Source organism: Pan troglodytes, chromosome 9 (assembly GCF_028858775.2).
Source record: "Pan troglodytes isolate AG18354 chromosome 9, NHGRI_mPanTro3-v2.0_pri, whole genome shotgun sequence".
Classification (NCBI taxonomy): Eukaryota; Metazoa; Chordata; class Mammalia; order Primates; family Hominidae; genus Pan; species Pan troglodytes.
In genome coordinates, this window is record NC_072407.2 from 35,384,022 (window position 1) to 35,406,310 (window position 22,289).

General features: G+C 38.9%; 1 protein-coding gene and 1 long non-coding RNA gene across 4 annotated transcripts in view; one reads left to right on the forward strand and one right to left on the reverse strand.

Annotated features, from left to right (window-relative positions):
* The window catches only part of DNAJC24 (DnaJ heat shock protein family (Hsp40) member C24), a 62,991-nt gene that overhangs the window by 14,798 nt on the left and 25,904 nt on the right, over positions 1-22,289 (forward strand). The window lies entirely within an intron of this gene.
* On the reverse strand, positions 552-18,199 carry LOC107967056 (uncharacterized). Its single transcript, XR_001707231.4, has 4 exons — positions 18,079-18,199; positions 17,665-17,711; positions 13,761-13,882; positions 552-2,066 (listed from the first exon to the last, which is right to left on the reverse strand). It is a non-coding gene; the product is annotated as an uncharacterized LOC107967056 (long non-coding RNA).

Genomic DNA, 22,289 nt, shown 5'->3' on the forward strand with positions numbered 1-22,289 from the left:
CTGATGACAGAATAGAGCCACACAGCATGTGAAGTGATTTGACCTGTAGCAATCTTTGAACCAGTGTTTTGTCTACACCTATCCTCAGAGGCTATCCAGCTGTTAGATTTCATTTTTAATAATTCAGCCAAGAGTGTGGAACATTTTTCTCTTGAGATTTTCAATAGCTAGTCTGAAGATATGTTTTTGAGAGCTTCAAATAGTGTTCCAGAAGAGAATGTTAGAATCGGGAAGAATAAGCATATTAGATAGTTAAAGGAAAGTATCTGAAAAAGAAAATAGAGAATATAAGCATATAATTTTCAGTTTACTAAAGAATACTGTTTTTAGGAATAATAGTCATGAAAATTATAAGGGAAAAAAAGAGTTTTTAAAAAGCCTCTGTTACCCAGTTTAATGCATCTTTTAGTTCAGACATGATTACTTCACAATCATAGTGACTTTTGCACACTATCTTGTAATTTTTAAAAAGTTTTAAACATTTATCACAAATTATTCTAGATTCTTCATATCGGGTTTTTAGAAAGTAAATATTAAAAGGAACTTCAGGTGGTGAAGCATTCAACTGGAGCAATTTATTACTACATAATAAAAAAGGGCCAAAAAACTGGTTATTCCAACCATGTTTTGTTTGAGCCATGATCTTCCCAGATACATGAGTAGATTTTAGAATCTACCCTTACAGTGACCTTTTTGATTTTACAACTCCCTTAAACTTTGGTGACTATCTAGATGTCCCTGACTTTTCAATGAATGCCATCTTATGCATGTACTACTGTAATGTGCCACAAAAGCATTTGAAGTAAATTATATATTAGATGATATCTGTTGGTTTGTTTTGTGTTAAACTGTATGAAGATCTTAGAAATGTAAAAATTTAATCACTTACTGTCCCACCATATGATTGACTCCAGTCCCCCTGGGAGTTAAGTAAGAAAAATCTTGTAAATTAAATTATCATTAAAGACTTGTTTCTTTTCTAAGTTAAGTAAACTAACACAAAGATCACTAAAAATATAAGGTTTCTTGAGTGTTCTTTTTTTCCTCCCTCTTTTGACAAGATTGTGAAAAGGTGATAGTAATAATGTAATATTAATAAGGCCCAATCCTAGAGAGGAAGCAGAGCAAGATGGCCGATTAGAAGCCTCCGGTGGTCATCCCCTCTGCAGGAACATCAAATTGAATAACTATATTAAGGAAGGAGGCATGGAGTAGGATAGGAAAGACAGTCTTTAATCACCTACACCATCCCTCCCCCATCCCCCTGCAGTGGCCACATGGCGTGGAAAGAGAATCTGTGTGCTTGGGGAAGGGAGAGCACCATGCTCGTAGGATGTTGCATCCACAGTGCTTCTGTGTCACAGCGGAAAGCAACACTTGGCAGAACTCAACCAGCACCCACAAAGAGCATTTAGATCAGCCCTAGACAGAGGCAAGTTGTCTATCCCAGAGGTCTGAATCTGAGTTCCAATTCCAGCAAACCCTGCCACCATGAGCTAAAGTTCTCTGGGGTCATAAGTAAACTTGAAAGGCAGTCTAGGCCACAAGGGTTGTAATTCCTGGACACGTGTTATGCTGGGTTCAGAGCCAGTTGATTTGGGGTCCACATGACCTGATGAGATACCAGCTAGGGTGGCCCAGGGAGTACTTGCATCAACCCTCCCCCAACCCTAGGCAATGCAGCTTACAACTCTGGGAGAGACTCCTTCCTTCTGCTTGAGGTGAAGATAGTAGAGAGTAAAGGCAACTATGTCTTGCAACTTGGATGCCAGCTCAGCCACAGTAGAATAGGGTATCAGGCAGAGTCCTGAGGCCCCCCATTCTAGGCTGTAGCTCCTAGACTACATTTCTAGACACACCATGAGCCAGAGGGGAACCTTCTGCCTTGAAGGGAAGGATCCAGTTCTAGCAGGATTCATCACCAGCTGACTAAAGAGATGTTGGGCCTTGAACATCACTGGTACCCAGGCAGTACTTGCTGTGGGCCTTGGATAAGACGCAGGGCTGTGCTGGCTTCAGATGTGACCCACCACATTTTCAGCTATGGTGGCCATGGAGAGAGACTCCTACAGAGGAAAGGAGAGAGATGAGTAAAGGGACTTTGTTTTGTACCTTGGATACCAGTTTCGCTACTGTGGGGTAGAGCACTAAGTGGGTTCCTGGCATCCCCAGCTCCAGACTGTGGCTCCTGAACAACATCTCTGGACCTTCCCTGGGCCAGGAGGAGCCCACTGCCCTGAAGGGAGAGACCCCGGGCTGGCAGCGTTCACCCCAAGCTGACTGAAGAGTCTGTAGGCCTTGAGTGAACATCAGTGGTAGACAGGCAGTACTTGCTGCAGGCCTGGAATGGTGGTGACCATAGGGGAGAGACTCCTTCTGCATGAGGAAAAGAGAGGAAAAAGTGGGAAAGACATTGTCTTGTGGCTTGGGTGCCAGCTCAGCTACAGTACAATAGAGCACCAGATAGACTCCTACGATTCCAACTCCGGGCCCTGGTCCCAGATAGCATCTCTGGGTTTGCCCAGGGCCAGGGGGATCTTGCTGTCCTGAAGGGAAGGACAGAAGCCTGGCTGAATTCAACACCTGCTAATTATAGAGCGCTACGACCTTGAGTGAACATAGGTAGGTAGCCAGGTAGTGGTCACTGTGGGCTTTTGGGCAAGACCCAGTGCGGTGGTGGCTTCAAGTCTGAACCACCACAGTCCCAGTGGTGATGGCCACAGAGGTGCTTGTGTTACCCCTTCCCCAGCTCCAGGCAGCTTAGCACAGAGAGAGAGAGAGACTGTATTTGGGGGAAAGTAAGGGAAGAGTACAAGAGCCTGGCTAGTAATCCAGGGAATTCTCCCAGATCTTACCCAAGATCACCAAGGCAGTAACTCTACAAGTCTGTAAGAGCCACAGCATTACTGGGCTTGGGATGCCCTCTAATGAAGATATACGAGCAGTGACGAAAGACTTAGATTACAACACACAAGTCTCTGTGAATACTTGGAATGCCTTCCCAAGAAGGACAGGCATAAACAAGCACAGACTACAAAGACTGCAATAAATTCCTAATTCTTCAATGCCCAGGCACCAGTGAACATCCACAAGCATCAAGACCATCCAGGAAAACACGACCTCACCAAACAAACTAAATAAGGCAACAGTGGCCAATGCCAAAGAGATAGAGATATGTGACCTTACAAATAGAGAATTCAAAATAGGTGTTTTGAGTGAAATTTAAGATAACACAGAGAAGAATTTCAAAATCCTATCAAATAAATTTAACAGAAAGATAGAAATAATTAAAATGAATCAAGCAGATATTTTGGAGCTGACAAATGGAATTCATATCCTGAAGAATTCATCAGCATATCTTAACAGCAGAATTGATCAAGCAGAATAAAGAATTAGTGAGCTTGAAGACAGGCTCCTTGAAAATACAGTCACAAGGGACAAAAGAAAAAAAAATAAAAAAAGAAGGAAGCATGCCTACAAGACCTAGAAAATAGCCTCAGTAGGGCAAATCTAAGAGTTATTAAACTTAAAGTGGAGGTAGAGAGAGAGAGAGGCGTAGAAAGTTTATTCAGATGGTTAATAACAGAGAACTTCTCAAACCTAGAGGAAGATATCAATATTCAAGTACAAGAAGGTTATAGAACACCAAGCAGATTTAACCCAAATAAGACTACCTCAAGATATTTAATAATCTGATTCCCAAAGGTCAAGGACAAAGAGAGGATCCTAAAAGCAGCAAGAGAAAAGAATCAAATAGCATGCAAAGGAGCTCTAATGTGTCTGGCACCAGCCTTCCCAGTGGAAACCTTACAGGCCAGGAAAGAGTGGCATGACATATTTAAAGTGCTGAAGGAAAAAAAAACTTATTCTAGAATAGTATATCCAGCAAAAAATATCCTTCAAATATGAAGGAGAAATAAAGACTTTTCCAGACAAATACAAGCTGAGGGAGTTCATCAACCAGACCTGTCCTACAAGAAATACTAAAGGTACTTCCTCTGTCTGAAAGAAAAGTAGATTAATGAGCAATAAGAAACCATCTGAAGGTACAAAATTCACTGTTAACAGTAAGTACACAGAAAAACTCATAACACTGTAGTTGTGGTAGGTAAAGTACTTGTATCCTGAGAAGAGAGAGTAAATGATGAACCTATAAAAAGTAATTGCTGCAATAACACTTCAAGACATAGGCAGTATAAGATATAAAATAGAAACAAACATTTAAAAAGCAGGAGGATGAAGTAAAAGTTTAGAGTTTTTATTATCTCTTTGCTTGTTAGTTTATGCAATCAGTGTTGTCATCAGTTTAAAATAATAGGTTGTAAGATAGTATTTGCAAACCTCATGATAACCTCAAATCAAAAAACATACAATGGATACACAAAAAATAAAAAGCAAAAATTAAAACATACCACCGGAGAAAATCACCTTCACTGTAAGGAAGACAGGAAGGAAGGAAAGAAGAGAAAACCACAAAACAACCAGAAAACAGATAGCAAAATGGCAGGAGTAAGTCCTTACTTATCAATAATAACATTGAATGTAAATGGACTAAACTCTCCAAAACGACATACTGGCTGAATGAATTAGAAAAAACAAGACCCAACCATCTGTTGCCTACAAGAAACCAACTTCACCTATACAGAAACACTTAGACTTAAAGGGATGTAGAAATACATTCCATGCAAATGGAAACAAACAAACAAAAAGAGTAAAAGGAGCTATACTTATATCAAACAAAATAGATTTAAAGAAAAAAACTATAAAAAGAGACAAGGTCATGTAGTGATAAAGGAGTTAATGCAGCAAGATGATATAACAATTGTAATATATACACACCAAATAGATATCTAGAGCAGCCAGATATATAAAGCAAACATTATTAGAGCTAAAGAGAGAGGTAGAACCCAATACAGTAATAGCTGGAGACTTCAACATCCCACTTTCATCATTGGACAGATCTTCCAGACAGAAAATTAACAAACATCAGACTTAATCAGCACCTATAGACCAAATGGACCTACCTGATAGATATTTACTGAACATTTCATCTAACAGCTGCAGAATAAATATTCTCCTCAGCACATGTATCATTCTCCAAGACAGACAATATGTTAGGTCACAAAACAATTTTTTAAAATTCAAACAAGTCTAAATAATATCAAGCATATTCTCCAGCCACAATGGAGTAAAACTAGAAATCAATAACAAGGAATTTTGGAAACTATATAAATACATGGAAATTAAACAACATACTCCTGAATGATCAGTGGGTCAATGAAGAAATTAAGAAGGAAATTGAAAAATTTCTTGAAACAAATGTAAAAGGAAACACAACATACCAAAACCTATGGAATAAAGCAAAAGCAGTACTAAGAGGGAAGTTTATAGCAATAGGTGCCCACATGAAAAAAGGAGAACCAAAACCTGAACAGACCAATAATAAGTAACGAGATCGAAGATGTAATAAAATCAAGCTGGGCGCAGTGGCTCACGCCTGTAATCCTAGCCCTTTGGGAGGCCAATGCGGGTGGATCACCTGAGGTCAGGAGTTGGAGACCCACCTGGCCAACATGGCGGAACCCCATCTCTACTAAATATACAAAAATCAGCCAGGCATGATGGCATGCACCTGTAATCTCAGCTAGTAGGGGGGCTGAGGCAGGAGAATTGCTTGAACCCGGGAGGTGGAGGTGGCAGTGAACCGAGATCGTGCCACTACACTCCAGCCTGGGTGACAGAGCAAGACTCTTATCTCCAAAAAAAAAAAAAAAAAAAAAAATTAAAGGCCGGGTGCGGTGGCTCACGCCTGTAATCCCAACACTTTGGGAGGGCAAGGGGAGCGGATCACAAGGTCAAGAGATCGAGACCTTCCTGGCCATTATAGTGAAACCTTGTCTCTACTAAAAATACAAAAATTAGCTGGGCCTGGTGGTGCATGCCTGTAGTCCCAGCTACGCGGGAGGCTGAGGCAGGAGAATTGCTTGAACCCGGGAGGTGGAGGTTGCAGTGAGCCAAGATCGCACCACTGCACTCCAGCCTGGTTGCCAGAGTGAGATTCCATCTTAAAAAAAAAAAAAAAAAAAAAAAAAGTAATAAAATCTCCCAGTAAAGAAAAGCCCAGCACCCAATGGATTCACTGCTGAATTCTACCAACCATTTAAAGAACTAATGCCAATCCTACTACACTATTCTGAAAAATAGAGGAGGAGAAAATACTTCAAAATTCATTCTACAAGGCCATTATTATCCTGATACCAAAACCAGACAAAGACACATCAAAAAAAGAAAACGTAGGCCAATATTTCTAATGAGTATTGACGTAAAAGTCCTCAACAGAATACTAGCAAACCAGATTCAAAAGATCATTCTTCGTGACCAAGTGGGATTTATCCCTCGGATGCAAGGATGGTTCAGCATACATAGATCAATCAATGTGATCCGTCTTATCAACAGAATGAAGAATAAAAGCCATATAATCATTTCAGTTGATACTGAAAAAGCGTTTGATGAAGTTCAACATCATATCATGACAAAAACCCTTGAGAAACTGGTTATGGCAGGAACATACCTGAACATCATAAACGCCATATAGGACAAACCCACAGCTAGTATTATATTGAATAGGGAAAAACTGAAAGGCTTTCCTCTAAGATCTGGAACATGACAAAGATCCCCACTGTCATTACTGTTATTAAGCATAGTACTGGAAGTCCTAGTTAGAGCAAACTACCCATCTGACAAGGGGTTAATAACCAGAATGTATAAGGAGCTTAAACAATAGGGAAAAAATGTGATTTTAAAATGGGCAAAAAACTTAATAGACATTTCTTAAAAGAAGATGTACAAATGGCAAACAGGTGTATGAAAAGTTGTTCAATCAACATCATTGATCATCAGTGAAATAAAAATCAAAACTATGAAGTGATGTCATCCCACCCCAGTTAAAATGGCTTCTATTAAAAAGACAATAACAAATGCTGGCGAGGAGGTGGAGAAAAGGGAAACCTTGTACACAGTTGATGGGAATTAAATTAGTGCAACCAGTATGGAGAACAGTTTGGAGGTTCCTCAAAAAACTTAAAGTAGAACCACCATATGATCCAGCAAATCCCACTGCTAGATATACTCCAGAAAAAGGAAATTAGTATATCAAAGAGATATCTGCACTCCCATGTTTATGACAGCACTATTCACAATAGCCAAGATTTGGAAGCAACTTAAGTGTACATCAACAGACAAATGGATTAAAAAATGTATATATACACAACGGAGTCCTATTCAGCCATAAAAAGTGAGATCCTGTCATTTGCAACAACATGCATGGAAAGAAGAGGACATTATATTAAGTGAAATAAGCCAGGCAGAGAAATACAAACTTTGCATGTTTTTACTTATTTGTGGGAACTAAAATTAAAACAATTGAGCTCATGGAGATAGAGAATAGTATAATGGTTACCAGAGGCTGGAGAGGGTAGATAGGTGGGGGAGAGGGCAGTGGAGATGGTTAATGGTTCCAAAAATAGAGCTAGATAGAATGAGTAAGATGTATTTGATAGCACAACAGGGTGACTGCAGTCAACAATAATTTATTGTGCATTTAAAAATAACTAAGAATTTAATTGGATTGTTTGTAACATAAAGGATAAATGCTTGAGGTGATGGATACCCCATTTACCCTGCTGTGACTATTATGTGTTGTGTGCCAGTATCAAAATACCTTATGTAATCCATAAATATATAAACCTACTATGTACTCATAAAAATTAAATATATACCAAGTAATAAGGCCCACTTCTAGTAGTTTTAGACCCAGAGAAATAAAGTCTACATACCACATGCTTGTGTATTTAAACATTATCAATCAAGGTAATATTAAATAAAATATGTTGATATTCTATCTTAAAAATATTTTTTCCTTACAAATATACCTTCATATAGACCTGGAAGACCAGGATTAAATTTAGAATTCTTTGAGGCAGGGCCTTTCAAGGGTGATTAGATCATGAGGGTGGAGCCCTTGTGAATGAGATTAATGCCCTTATATAAGAGACACCAGAGAAATCCCTTGCAATTTTCTTTTCTTTTTTTTTTTTTGAGACGGAGTCTTGCTCCGTCACCCAGGCTTGAGCACAATGGTGTGATCTCAGCTCACTGCAACCTCTGCCTCCCAGGTTCAAGAGAGTCTCCCACCTCAGCCTCCCGACGGGGTTTCACCATGTCAGCCAGGCTGGTCTCAAACTTCTGACCTCAGGTGATCTGCCCACCTTGGCCTCTGAAAGTGTTGGGATTAAAGGCATGAGCCACTGTGCCACGCCTCCCTTACTTCTTTCACAATGTGAGGACAGAGTAAGCCATCTATGAAGCAGGCCCTCACCAGACAATAAATCTGCTAGTGCCTTGATTTAGGCAATAAATCTTTGTTGTTTAAGCAACCCAATCTATGGTTTTTATGTTGTAGTAGTTCAAATGGACTAAGACAGAGTCCTTGGGCTTCTATGCCCGAATGCAGCAGTACAGAGACAGCTACCACTTATCCTACCTTGCTTCTCTTTCTACCCCTAACCAGAGATATAAGCTTCCTCTTGACTTCGGGTTGTTTGGGCAGCGGATTCTTGTGTCCTGAGCCCCTAGAAGGAGGAGTGAAACATAACCTATAATGGGGCACATAGGAGCCTTATATGCAGATCCTCTTAGCTAAGGACGTGGGGTATGGCAATAGAGAAGAGACCAAGAGCACTCTCTAAAAGCAGGCAAGGTGTGCTGTGGTTTGAATACTTGTCCTGTCTAAAACTCATGTTGATATTTAATCACTGTTGTAATGGTGTTAAGAGGTAGGAGTTTTATGGGGTGATTAGCCGTGAGGGCTCCACCCTCATGGATAGGATTGGGGCCATTAGAAAAGGGCAAGTTCAGTTCCCTCTTACTCTCTCTTGGCCCATATCCCTGCTATGTGAGGATCCAGCATAACCCTCCTCTTCAGAGGATGCAGCATGCATGGTGTCATCTCGGAAGCAGAGATACTGGGCTCTGACCTGCTTGTACCTTGATCTTGGACTTCACAGCCTCCAGAACTGTGAGCCAATAAATGTCTGTTTTTTATAAATTACCCAGTCTCAGATATTTTGTTATAGCAGCATAAAGTAGACTAAGACAAGGTGTAAATTAATTGTAATATATATTTATATTATTGTACCATCTATTCTGGTTATTTGCTGTAATTATGTTCTTCAAAGTTGCCACAAACACTGAATTAGCAAATACTGAAACATTGATCCTAGGGGAAATGTAGGGTTACGTTCCTGAGAGCCTCTGCTCACAACAGTTTCCTCAAGTGATCAATAAAAGACCTTGTTTTATGTTTGTTTTTGTTTAAAACATGTTATTTAATATATATTGTTGATTTATTTAACATTAAACTTAGGGCCAACAGCACTGTAACTCATGCCTGAGTGACACTTATCTAAGCATATGTGTTTTCCCCATAAGGCACATCATGGGATTCTTGCTCTTAGGAACACTAAACAACACTTACTACACTAATTGGGAGCCATTTGAAACGGCAAAATTGCCAACAAAAAGTACAAAAATGCAAAAATCATGGCACTAAATAGACTGTGAAAAGGATACTTGCAGTATGAGAGCTGAAAGAAGGAGGCATAGCATTACCTTGCTTAATTTCAGCTGGGAATATGCATGTCAAGTGACTCAAGTTTTTCACCACTCTGCACATGTCACCAATGACTGAGAAAGCATTGCTAGTATTGATTTGGGGGTTACAAATAAATTTTAGGAAGTATATGAATTTGCAAATGTGGAATCCTTGATTAACGAGGATCAACTAATTATATTAGAGGGCTTGCTATGATGGCCCTCCTCTTCCACCACACTGTTTTTTTTTTTCATAATGCAGATATTTGATATTCACAAAATAAAAACCCAAAATACCATTGCACTCTGAAGTTAAAAAAAAGTTTCTAAACAACTCTTGACTCAAAGAAAAATATAAAATAAAAGGAACCATATTTAACAAATATGTTAGAATCTATGAAATACAGCTAAAATAATTATCAAATAAAATTTATAGTATTAAATACTTATGTAAATAAGGAGAAAAAAATAAATGAATTAAACACCCAGGTAAAAAGTTAGGAAAAGGAAAATAGAGTAAATCAAAAGAAAGCAGAAGGGAGGAATTGATATGAAGGTAAAAGCAAAAATAATGCATTAAAATACAAAAAAAAGTATAACAAACAAAAAGCTGTTTTGTTTTGTATTGTTATAACATTATTGCAGGTTACATTGCATGTTACAGGGGTTTGATGTATAGATTATTTTGTCACTCAGGTGATAAGCATAGTACCCCCAATTGGTAATTTGTTGATGCTCACCATCTTCCCACCCTCCACTCTCAAGTAGGAACTGGTGTCTATTGTTCCCTTCTTTGTGTCCATGTGTACTCAGTGTTTAGCTCCACCTTAATAAATGAGAACATGCAGTACTTGGTTTTCTGTTCTTGTATTAGTGCACTTAGGAGAGTGACCTCCATCTCCATTCATGTTGCTGGAAAGGAATGATCTCATTCTTTTTTTTTATAGCTACATAGTATTCCATGTTGTGTTAATATATGTACCACATTTTGTTTATCCAGCCTAACGTTGATGGGCATTTAGGTTGATTCCTTGTCTTTACTATTGTGAATAGTGCTGTAATGAACATACACATCCATGTCCTATGTGTCTTTGTGGTGTAAGGATTTATAGTCCATTGGTTTTATACCCAATAATGGGATTGCTGGGTCGAATGGTAGTTCTGTTTTAAGTTGTTTGAGGAACCACCAAACTGCTTTCCACAGTAGCTGAACTTATTTGCATTCCCACTAGCAGTGTATAAGCATCCATTATTTTTTTACTTTTAAATGATAGTCATTCTGACTGTATACCCCATTTTTAAAAAAAATTTAAATTTCGTTCAAAATATATTGACTCATAATGTGTTATTTGATTTTTACAAAACACTGTGAAGTATATGGACATATTTTTTATTCATTGACTAAATATTAAGGGTCTTGTAACGTGTCAGGCACTGTGCTAGGTGCTATGGATTTAGTGGTGAATGTGGACAAAGGTCCTTACTCTCATGAGTAGCTTATAGTTTGGCAAATATTCTTTTCATTTTTCAAACAAGGAAATTTTATACAGTTGAATAACTTTTCTAGGATCACAAGATTTGTAATAACAGAACCAGAATCAAAACTCAGTTTTTAGTATTTTAAAAATCAGTGTTGCTCCAGTTATCTCTTGTATCTTTAATTTCCCCTTTCCATTAGCTTTTTCCACTCATCCAGTAAAAGCTCTTCAAAAAATTCTGCATTGACCTTGGTTCTTCGAACTGTCACTCCTTTCTTCTTGCCAAACATTAATTGACTACTATCCATTGGCTTCTCAGCCCACTCCATTTCACCACTGACAGTCTTCTAAACGGTGACTACTGAAGTGGCCAGTGTTCCTTTTTTGCCAAATGTAGTGGATTTACTGTGACATCTGATACTGTTGTAAGTCTTGAAATTTGAAATTTCTTCCTCTCTGGGCAGGAGCATGTCTTTCCTGATTATCTTCTTGCTTGTCTGACCACTGCTCTATTTTCTTTTCCAGGATCTATTCCTCTATGTGATATAAATGTCACTGTGCTTCTGAGTTTTATTTGACCCTCTTCACTTACCAGGAAATCAAGGATTCTTCATCTGAGGCTCAGGGGACTTTGGAGGTCAGTTAGCCCCTCAATTATATGCAAATTTTTATAAGATTCTTAGAGGAGTTCATAACTCAAAAAAGTTGAGACAGACTGCTCTCTGTGTATTCCTTTAGCTTTATCTGCTGCATGAGTGACTTCCAAATTTATGTCCCCTGCTTCCTACGTTTCCCCTTGTCTGACTCCCGCCTTTGATCTTCAGCAGCCTTAGTTTAGCATAGCTCCTCAGGAGGGCTACAGTAGCACAGTAGTTTTTTTATTGCCAGTCTCCCTACCTATCCTCTTACCCATTCCATCCTACTATCAGTTTAGAATTTTTTTGTCTTTGAAACAAAAACATGATTATGTCCCTATCATGAAAATAATGTGGAGTTTTAATTAGGGACAAATCCACATTTCTTGGCATACTAAAAAACTCCCTATGATTTGACCCCAGTCTAGCTTTTCAACTTCATCTCCCTTTTCCCTATCCAACCATTCTTTCACTCATTCTTGGTCTGACTTACAGTTCTGCTTTTCGTAACTCTAATACCCATTTTAGTACTTTCTTGCCTTGTATTTGCTACTTCCCTCTCCCTGGAATACCTTTCCTTCCCAATCCTACACAGTTTCTCCATAGCCAACTCTATGCATCCTTCAAAACCTAGTCATATATCACCTTTATTATAAAACCTTCCCCAACTTATCCAAGTGAAAACTTTCTCATGCTGTCATCTTATTCATGCATCTATCCTTCCCAATGCATTATAATAAATTGTTGGCATGCCTACTCTTTACCATTAGACTGTGAGTCCCTCAAGGATAGGGATCCCTGTTTATTCATCGTGGTATCTTCATTGGCTGGCACAATGTCTGGCTTGTTGTAAGGTAGTAAATAATTTTTTTTGATGGATAAACATTTTTACGATGCCAGTCTTACACGTGGGTTATATTTTCTCTAAAGCACAAAACCTTAAAAGAGTTTAAAAACATTTTAAAAACCATGTTTCATTTGTTAACTTGCATAAAAGATCAATGAATCGTTGACTGCTTCTTTAGGCAATATTTTACTAAGCAATAGGTGGCAGTAGTGTGTTGTACTTGACTTTACCTTTGTGATTTTTTTTTTTCAGCTTTCATAATCTTAATGCAGTGTCAAAGTGTAAAGGACACAATTGCAGTACTCTGATACCTAACTTTTTGTAACATGATCATGTTTTAAGCAAGTGAGCATCTCATAGAAAATAAAGCAAAACAACAACAAAACACAGCCAAAGTCAGTCAATGCGCATCTCTTGCCTGTCTAAACTATATTCAGATTCATTAGAGAATTACAACTGCACGGTCTTAACAGCATTTCCTCACCAACTGTTTAACAGCTGCTTCAAAATAACAGTGATTTGCAATAATGAAAATCAAAAATTATCTCAGAGGATATGTGTTTCTTTTTTTTTTTTTTATTTTCCCCCGAGATGGAGTCTTGCTCTGTTGCCCAGGCTGGTGCGATCTCAGCTCACTGCAACCTCTGCCTCCTGGGTTCAAGTGATTCTCCTGCCTCAGCCTCCCGAGTAGTTGAGATTACAGGAGCGTGCCACCATGCCCGGCTAATTTTTGTATTCTTAGTAGAGACGGGATTTCATCATGTTGGCCAGGCTGGTCTCGAACTGTTGACCTCATGATCCTCCTGCCTCGGCCTCCCAAAGTGCTGGGATTATAGGCGTGAGCCACCACGCCTGGCCCGATATGCATTTCTTGGTATCCTAAGAAGCCTACTTAGGCCTTTATTTCAAAAATAGTGTATTAAGTTCATTGACTTTAACTACAGTTATTAAATGCTTTATTTTTCTTCTTTTACTCTTTTTTTTTTTCCTGTCAGTATTAAGGTCACCTATTTTGTTTATTGAGCTTCATTTAGTTGACTTTCTCTCATCATTAGGAATTTAGAATTAAGGATTGTTACCACCTCTCCAGCCTTACGCATGTAATCCCATCATTAATTTTGAACACCTATATATGAGAATGTTACATACCTGTATACCTATATATGTTAGTATATTTCATTTCACTTGTTGTTTCCTGTAGCTTATAAAGTTAAATCAGTTGAAGTTTTATTTAAAGAACAGTTGTACATTTTAGGTCCACAGGAACATTTCTGCAAATAAAAGAAATAGATAACTTTTATAGGAAACAGTTTTAGCATTGATTCAAATAAGAGGTAGATAAAGATAATCTGTGACATTTTCTTTCTCATATCTTGTTTACTGTTTTTTTCCCATCTCAGGGGTAAAGCACCCAAGGGAATTCAAAGCCACTGAACTAGTATCATTAATATGGCAGAATGATCAAGATCAATTAATATAAGAAAAGCATGAAAGCGTTGACAGAACACACTACTTAATTAGTACCTGATGGCCTTGGTGGCCAGAGCAAGAGCTCTGAGTTGTTGTAGGAGAGCCCCTCTGTAGGATCTGTATGTGTACATCGCCACTCTTATTTAGCAGGGATGACTTTAGTTTGACATCAGTTTCTTGAGTCCTTAATTGTATAAAAAAACATCTTTTCCCTGAACCCAGAGAGTAGGTGAAGTCAGCAAGTACCCTCCCTACTGCTAATCGTCATCTGGGGAAATTGGAGGTAAAGGGTTGATATCAGAATTCTCTCTGTAGCTTGTGTTGAATATATCATCAAAGACTTATTTGATTTGCTTTGGGGGAGTGGAGGTGTCTGGGTTTATATTTATATTGGATATTATGTAACCCACTGTACAAGATTTAAAATTGTTTTTATATCTTATGTGCAGTCATACAGGACAGGGATTATGCTACACTTGCATATATTCAAAAGAGAAAAAAGGCATGTCACTAACAAAAGGAATTGGTGTAACATTATATTTTAGAGTTAGTAAATCTCACAGTTTAAGGTATATTATAGAGGTTTTAAAAAAGGTTTTGCCATAAATTGCCATGAATTCAGTAATTCAACCACATATCTTAACCTTTTACATTTCTTTATTTTTGTGAATTCAGTTTCTGGAGATGTATCTCTTAATTCTCTCTTTTTTTTTTTTTTTTTTTGAGACGGAGTCTTGCTCCGTCACCCAGGCTGGAGTACCGTGGCACGATCTCAGCTCACTGCAACCCTGCCTCCTGGGTTCAAGCGATTCTTCTGCCTCAGCTTCCTGACTAGTGGGAGTACAGGTGCACGCCATCACGCCCAGCTAATTTTTGTATTTTTAGTAGAGACGGGATTCCAACATATTGGCCAGGCTGGCCTTGAACCCCTGACCTCGTGATCTGCCCGCCTCAGCCTCCCAAAGTGCTGGGGTTACAGGCGTGAGCCACCGTGCCCAGCCTCTTTTTTTTTTTTTTAAGTGTTTTTTCTTTTTTCTTTTTTTTTTTTTTTTACTTCAAGCTCCAGGATACATATGCAGAATGTGCAGGTTTGTTACATAGGTATACATGTGCCATGGTGGTTTGCACACCTATCAACTCATCATCTAGGTTTTAAGCCCCTCATACATTAGGTATTTGTCCTGATGCTCTCCCTCCCCCTGTCCTCCACCCCTCAACAGGCCCTGGTGTGTGTTGTTCCCCTCCCTGTGTCCATGTGTTCTGATTGTTCAGCTCCCACTTATGAGTGAGAACATGTGGTGTTTGGTTTTCTGTTCCTATGTTAGTTGGCTGAGAATGATGACTTCCAGCTTCATCCACGTCCCTGCAAAGGACATGATCTCACTCTTTTTTATGGCTGTGTAGTATTCCATGGTGTGTATATGCCACATTTTCTTTATCCAATCTATCATTGATAGGCATCTGGGTTGGTTCAAGTCTTTGCTATTGTAAATGTGCTGCATAAACATATGTGTGCATGTGTCTTTATAGCAGAATGATTTATAATCCATTGGGTATATACCCAGTAATGGGATTGCTGGGTCAAATGGTATTTCTGGTTCTAGGTCCTTGAGGAATCGCCACACTGTCTTCCACAATGGTTATTCGCAGAATTAGAAAAAACTACTCTAAATTTCATATGGAAGCAAAAAAGAGCCTGTATAGTCAGGACAATCCTAAGCAAAAAGAACAAAGCTGGAGGTATCATGCTACTTGACTTCAAACTATACTACAAGGCTACAGTAACCAAAACAGCATGGTACTGGTACCAAAACAGATATACGATCAATGGAACAGAACAGAGACCTTGGAAATAACACCACACATCTACAACCATCTGATCTTTGACAAACCTGACAGAAACAAGCAATGGGGAAAGGGTTCCTTATTTAATAAATGATGCTGGGAAAACTGGCTAGCCATATGCAGAAAACTGAAACTGGACCCCTTCCTTACATCTTGTTCAAAAATTAACTCAAGATGGATTAAAGCCTTAAATGTAAAACCCAAAACCATTAAAACCCTAGAAGAAAACCTAGGCAATACCGTTAAGGACATAGGCATGGGCAAAGACTTCATGACTAAAACACCAAAAGCAAGTGCAACACAAGCCAAAATTGACAAATGAGATCTAATTAAACTAACGAGCTTCTGTACAGCAAAAGAAACTATCATCAGAGTGAACAGGCAACCTACAGAATGGGAGAAAATTTTTAGAATCTACCCATCTGACAAAGGTCTAATATTCAGAATCTACAAGGAACATCAATAAATTTACAAGAAAAAAACAAACAGCCCCATCAAAAAGTGGGCAAAGAATATGAACAGATACTTTTCAAAAGAAGACATTTATGTGGCCAAGAAACATGAAAAAAAGCTCATCATCACTGGTCATTAGAGAAATGCAAATCAAAACCAGGAGATACCATCTCATTCATGCCAGTCAGAATGGCGATTATGAAAAAGTCAGTAAACAATAGATGCTGGCAAGGCTGTGGAGAAATAGGAATGCTTTTACACTGTTGGTGGGAGTGTAAATTAGTTATCTTAATTCTTTATTTGAAAAACACCAATACCTACCACAAATATTGCGCAGTTTACTGTCTTTCAGTGTTCTTTAGTCTCTTCTCTCTCTTTTTCAAAACATGATCCTTCCTTTTCCTCTCTTTCTTCCTCCTTCTCTTCTGTTTTCTTATTCCCCTTCTCCTGCTGTCTCCTCTTTCTTCACTACCTCCCCCTCTTCCCCTTCCTCTGCCTACCTCTCCCATCCTCCTGCTTCCCCTCCCCCCCCACTTCCTCCTCTGTTTTTCTCTTTTCTTCTTCTTCTTGGAGCTATCAGGAGTCTCAGAATGAATCTCTCAATTTTGTCTCAAAGGCAGTCAGTGGTATAGTGATATTTAGCAGAAGTTTTAAAAATATGTTCAGAAGACCAAGAGGTCTGTTTAAAAATATTAATGGTATTAAAATGGCTCTTCTGGAGAATGGAGGCAATCATTAGAGATTTAGTAGACCCAAGGGATGTATGTTTCTTCATATTGTTCTGTCAGTGTGGCTGGCCCATAAGCACACTGAAACATCACTTTATGGCACTCTCTGAGAACCATGGGGCTGTCTATGTTAAATGCAGGATTCCATCATAAATAAATTTATAGGATTATTCACAAAGATTCCATAGCAAGAGTTGCCGTTACATTACGGAGCCAAATTCTGAGCTCTAGGAAAGCATATTGGTTTTGACTAGATACAGCCCTGTGTCACTTCAAGGTCGGGATATTTTCCGAGAAATGTGTTGTTAGGCAATTTCACCCTGTGAAAACATCACAGAGTGCACTTACATAAGCCATCCATATATAGACGGTGTAGCCTACTACACATTGAGCTTTGTGGTATAGCCTTTTGCTCCTACGCTACAAACCTATACAATATGTTACTGTACTGAATACTATAGGCAGTTGTAACACAGTGGTATTTGTGTATCTAATATATCTAACCATAGAAAAGGTACAGTAAAAGTATGCTATAAAAGATTAAAAATGATACATACCTGTGTAGGGTCCATACCATCAATAGAGCTTATAGGACTGGAAGTTGCTGTGGGTGTCAATGAGTGGTTAGTAAATGTGAAGGCCTAGGATATCACCATACACTGTTGTAGACTTTATAAACATTGTACACTTAGGCTACACTAGATTTATACAAAAATATTTTTTAAATAATTAGCCTTAGCTTATTGTAACATTTTTTACTTTACAAAGTTTTTAAAAAAAATTATAGAGACAGGGTCTTGCTCTGTCACCCATGCTAGAGGGCAGTGGTGTGATCATAACTAACTACAGCGTCAACCTCCTGAGCTCAAGTGCACCTCCCACCTCAGCCTCTTGGGTAGCTAGGACTGCAGGCGTGTGCCACCATGCCTAGCTAATCTTGTAATTATTTTGTAGAGATGAGCTCTCACTACCTTGCTCAGGCTGTTCCTGAACTCCTGGCCTCAAGTGATCCTCCTGCCTTAGCTTCCCAAAGTGCTGGGATTACGGGCATGAGCTGCCACACCTGGTTCCACTTTATAAAGTTTATAAAGTAGGTTAGTTTACAACAGCATTTCTACAAACATGAATAATGCATTGTACTGTGACATTATAACAGCTATGATGTCACTAGGCAGTAGGAATTTTTTAGCTCCATTATAATCTTATGGGGCTGCTATTGTATATGCAGTTCATCATTGACTGCAGCATCGTTATCTGGCACATGACGGTATTCTCTTTTAAATTCTTAGCTATTCACTAGCATTCCCAAAGGACCTGAGTAAGGTAATTTTTTATAGATTCTTAAAAATCACAAATGTCCTTTTCAGTTAATATGCATATATGCGTGTGTGTGTGTGTGTGTGTGTGTGTGTGTGTGTGTATCATTCTTCTTCATGAAGAAAAATGTTGGGGAATGCTCTTCTAGTTGTGTTACTGAACTGAACTTGGGTCTGCCCATCAGGTTCACCAAAGCCAAACAGTTACATCAAGATTTGCAGCGAGAGAAAGTTAGACACTTATTTCAGGGTGCCAAGCAAGGAGAATTGGGCAGCTCATGCTAAAGACCCAACCTCCTCTATGGCTTATATATAAGGGTTTTTAAAGGTAGGGAAACAGAGGTTACGTTACATGCAAAGACATACATCAACACATGAAGTATATACATTGATTTGGCCTAGAAAGGCAGGACATCTTGAAGCAGGGGCTTACAGAATCATAGGTGGATTCAAACATTTTTTGATTTGCAGTTGTTTAAGGAAGCAGAGCTTTGTGTAAATACTTGGGGTCAGCATAAAAGAATATTAGGTGTGTCCCATGGGCATGACTTCCTCCAGGCCACTCAGGAAGAAATTTAGAACAAAGAAATACGGTCAGAGTTCAGTCTCCAGTTTCTTCTTATCTGAAGTCTGTGTACCAGCAGATTCATTTGGTGGTGGTCCAGGTTTCTGAAAAACAACTCAGGGCCGTATGTTAAGATGTTTTCTTTAGTTTCCCTGGGTGTTACAGGAAAGAGGTCTCAATCCAGACCCCAAGAGAGGGTTCTTGGATCTCATGCAAGAAAGACTTCAGGGTGAGTCCATAAAGTGAAAGGAAGTTTATTAAGAAAGTAGAGGATTAAAAGAGTGGCTACTCCATAGGGAGAGCAGCCCCGAGGGCTGTTGGTTGCCCATTTTTATGGTTATTTCTTGATTATATGTTAAACAAGGGGTGCATTATTCCTGTCTCCCCTTTTTAGACCTTATAGGATAACTTCCTGATGTTGTCATGGCATTTGTGAACTGTCATGGCTCTGGTGGGAGTATAGCAGTGAGGATCACCAGAGGTCACTCTCGTGGCCATCTTGGTTTTGGTGGATTTTAGCTGGCTTCCTTACTGCAACCTGTTTTATCAGTGAGGTCTTTATGACCTGTATCTTGTATCAACCTCCTATCTCATCCTGTGACTTTAGAATGCCTTAACCGTCTGGGAATGCAGCCCAGTAGGTCTTAGTCACATTTTACCCAGCTCCTATTCAAGATGGAGTTGCGGTGATTCACACATCTCTGGCATAAGGAACCAAACATTTTGTGACTTTAACTTCCTTGGCTATTATTTTAAGCTGTTATGACCTTTTGCTTACCAAGTTGCTCATTTACTTCTCAGGGCTAGCTGAGTGCCTTAAATTTTCCTTGAGGGAACTTAAGATTTTCCTTTATTTCCAAGCTGGGGGTGGAAAGCAGCAGACCCCAGAGAGGAATGCCTGTGCTGTCTCAGTTGTCAGATATTGTGGTCAGATTTATTAATGCCTTATTACTTATATAATTCTCTCAAATTGACCTTTACAATTTTATTTCACAACAGATGTCTGAAGAAATGAGTTTTTATTATCTTTAGAGGTAATGAGTGCCTCAAGCAATAGTGATTATTAGACTCATAAATGCATGCAAACTCTAAATAAAAATGACCCATAATAAGCTTTTATTCAGTGTTTATGTGTATGCTGCTCTTTGAAATTCCTCAGTGGTAATCTGTTTGGAATATGTATCTAATGTAATGTCATGGAAATTCAACAGTGGTCATATTGGGGCTTTGCAAGACAGTACTTGAGTGGGACCTTCCCCAGAATCATTGGCAAAAAAAAACCAAAACACAAACACCAACCAAGTCTCTTTTTGCTGAGATTCTGATCTCTTGTTGTTATGACACTTATTCCCTTTTTGGTAGTACAGAATTGGTATGTGAAACATTAAAACTGTTTTCTTTCAGGAGAGTAGAAGGAGGGTAGAGAAAGCGGCATTAGGAATTCTTTTTTTTTTGTTTTTTTTTTTTGAGACAGAGTCTCCACTCTGTTGCTCAGGCAGTGCAGTGGTATGATCTCAGCTCACTGCAACCTCCACTTCCCAGATTCCAGCAATTCTCCTGCCTCAGCCTCCCGAGTAGCTGAGATTACAGGCACGTGCCACCATACCCAGCTAATTTTTGTATTTTTAGTAGAGGCGGGGTTTCTCCATGTTGGCCAGGCTAGTCTCGAACTCCTGACCTCAGGTGATCTGCCCACCTTGGCCTCCCAAAGTGCTGGGATTACAGGCATGAGCCACTGTACCCAGCCAGGAATTTTTTTTTTTTTTTTTTTTAAGGATTCGGCCTTGCCCATATTTAAGTCTCATAGCTACTGTCTTAGTCCATTTTATGCTGCTATATCAGAATACCACAGACTAGCTAATCTTTTTATTTATTTGAGACAATTTTTTTGCCTCACCCAGGCTGGAGTATAGTGGTACAATCATGGCTCACCATGGCCTCAATCTTCTGGGCTCAAGGAGTCCTCCTACTTCAGCCTCCAGAATAACTGGGACTGCATGCTACCATGAAAATTTGTTGTAGAGATGAGTTCTGTGTTGCCCAGGCTGGTCTCAAACTCCTGGCTTCATGCAGTCCTCCCACCTCAGCATCCCAAAGTGCTGGGATTACTTACAGGTGTGACCCACTGCACCCAGAGTGGTAATTTATAATGAAAAAAAATTTATTGGCTCACAGTTCTGGAGGCTGGGAAGTCCAATATTAAATGGCCAGCATCTGGCAAGAGTTTTCTGTTTACTGCTGTCCCATCCCATGACTAGCAAACTCAAGCGCCTGCTACATAGGCAAAAGGGGGGCCAAAATTAGCCTTTTATAAGGAATCCACTCCAGAAATATAACATTAGTCTATTCATGAGGGCAGAGCAGTCATGGCCCAATCACTGCTGAAAGGTACTACCTCCTAATACTGTCACAATGACAATGAAATTTAACATGAGTTTTGGATTGGGCACACGTTCAAATCATAGCAGCTACAAATCCTTTTTTTTTTTTTCCAAATGTATTCTTTTGAATGCATTCCTCTTAGTGTTTGTTTCCTCTATATCTCATTCCTCAATTTGAAAAGTATTTGAAGGGAGATCATTGGGCTGAAGCATTTTCATATCATTTTTTCATAGTTTCAGCATAATAGAATGACATAGTAAATACTTGTTCACTAGGAAAGAGTATGAGAGAAAAGGCACTTAAGTGCAGTACCTCAGACTAAACCTAAAATTTATCTCTCCTCCTGTATGGTGCTGACTAAAATCAGTAAGTTTCAGATTTTGTACTTTTGGGGAAAATATTAAACACACAACTTAAATATACAAATATTTATGAAGGATACTTGTGTGAAGAGGCACTGTGCTGATATTTGCACAGATATGGATATAGTTAAAATACGGTGTTTATATATTCAGTGTTTAATACTTGTAATAGATAAAGCTTGAATGGTAGGTTGTGGTTCTTATATTGTAGGATTTTACTTTTAAGGATAAAGAGTTTCACTGTAATTCACTATGCATTAGTTGGCCCTTTAAAATTTATGAGCTGGGGAATGACATGGTCAGAGTTATGTTGAGTGACTTTGAAGCAGGTAAGATGGATTGGAAAGCTGTTAGAAGATGATTGCTGGGGACTAGTTAGGAGCTAATGTTGGTCTGTACTAGGTTTGGCATTGGGAATAGAAAGGAAATTATGTAGGTATAATCTATAGATTTGGCAGTTCATGGGAGGAGGGAAAGAGGGATTACCCTAATATTGATAGTCTGGATTATTAGAAAAATTTTTCCCCTCTCATCCATTCATTTAGCATTTATTGAGC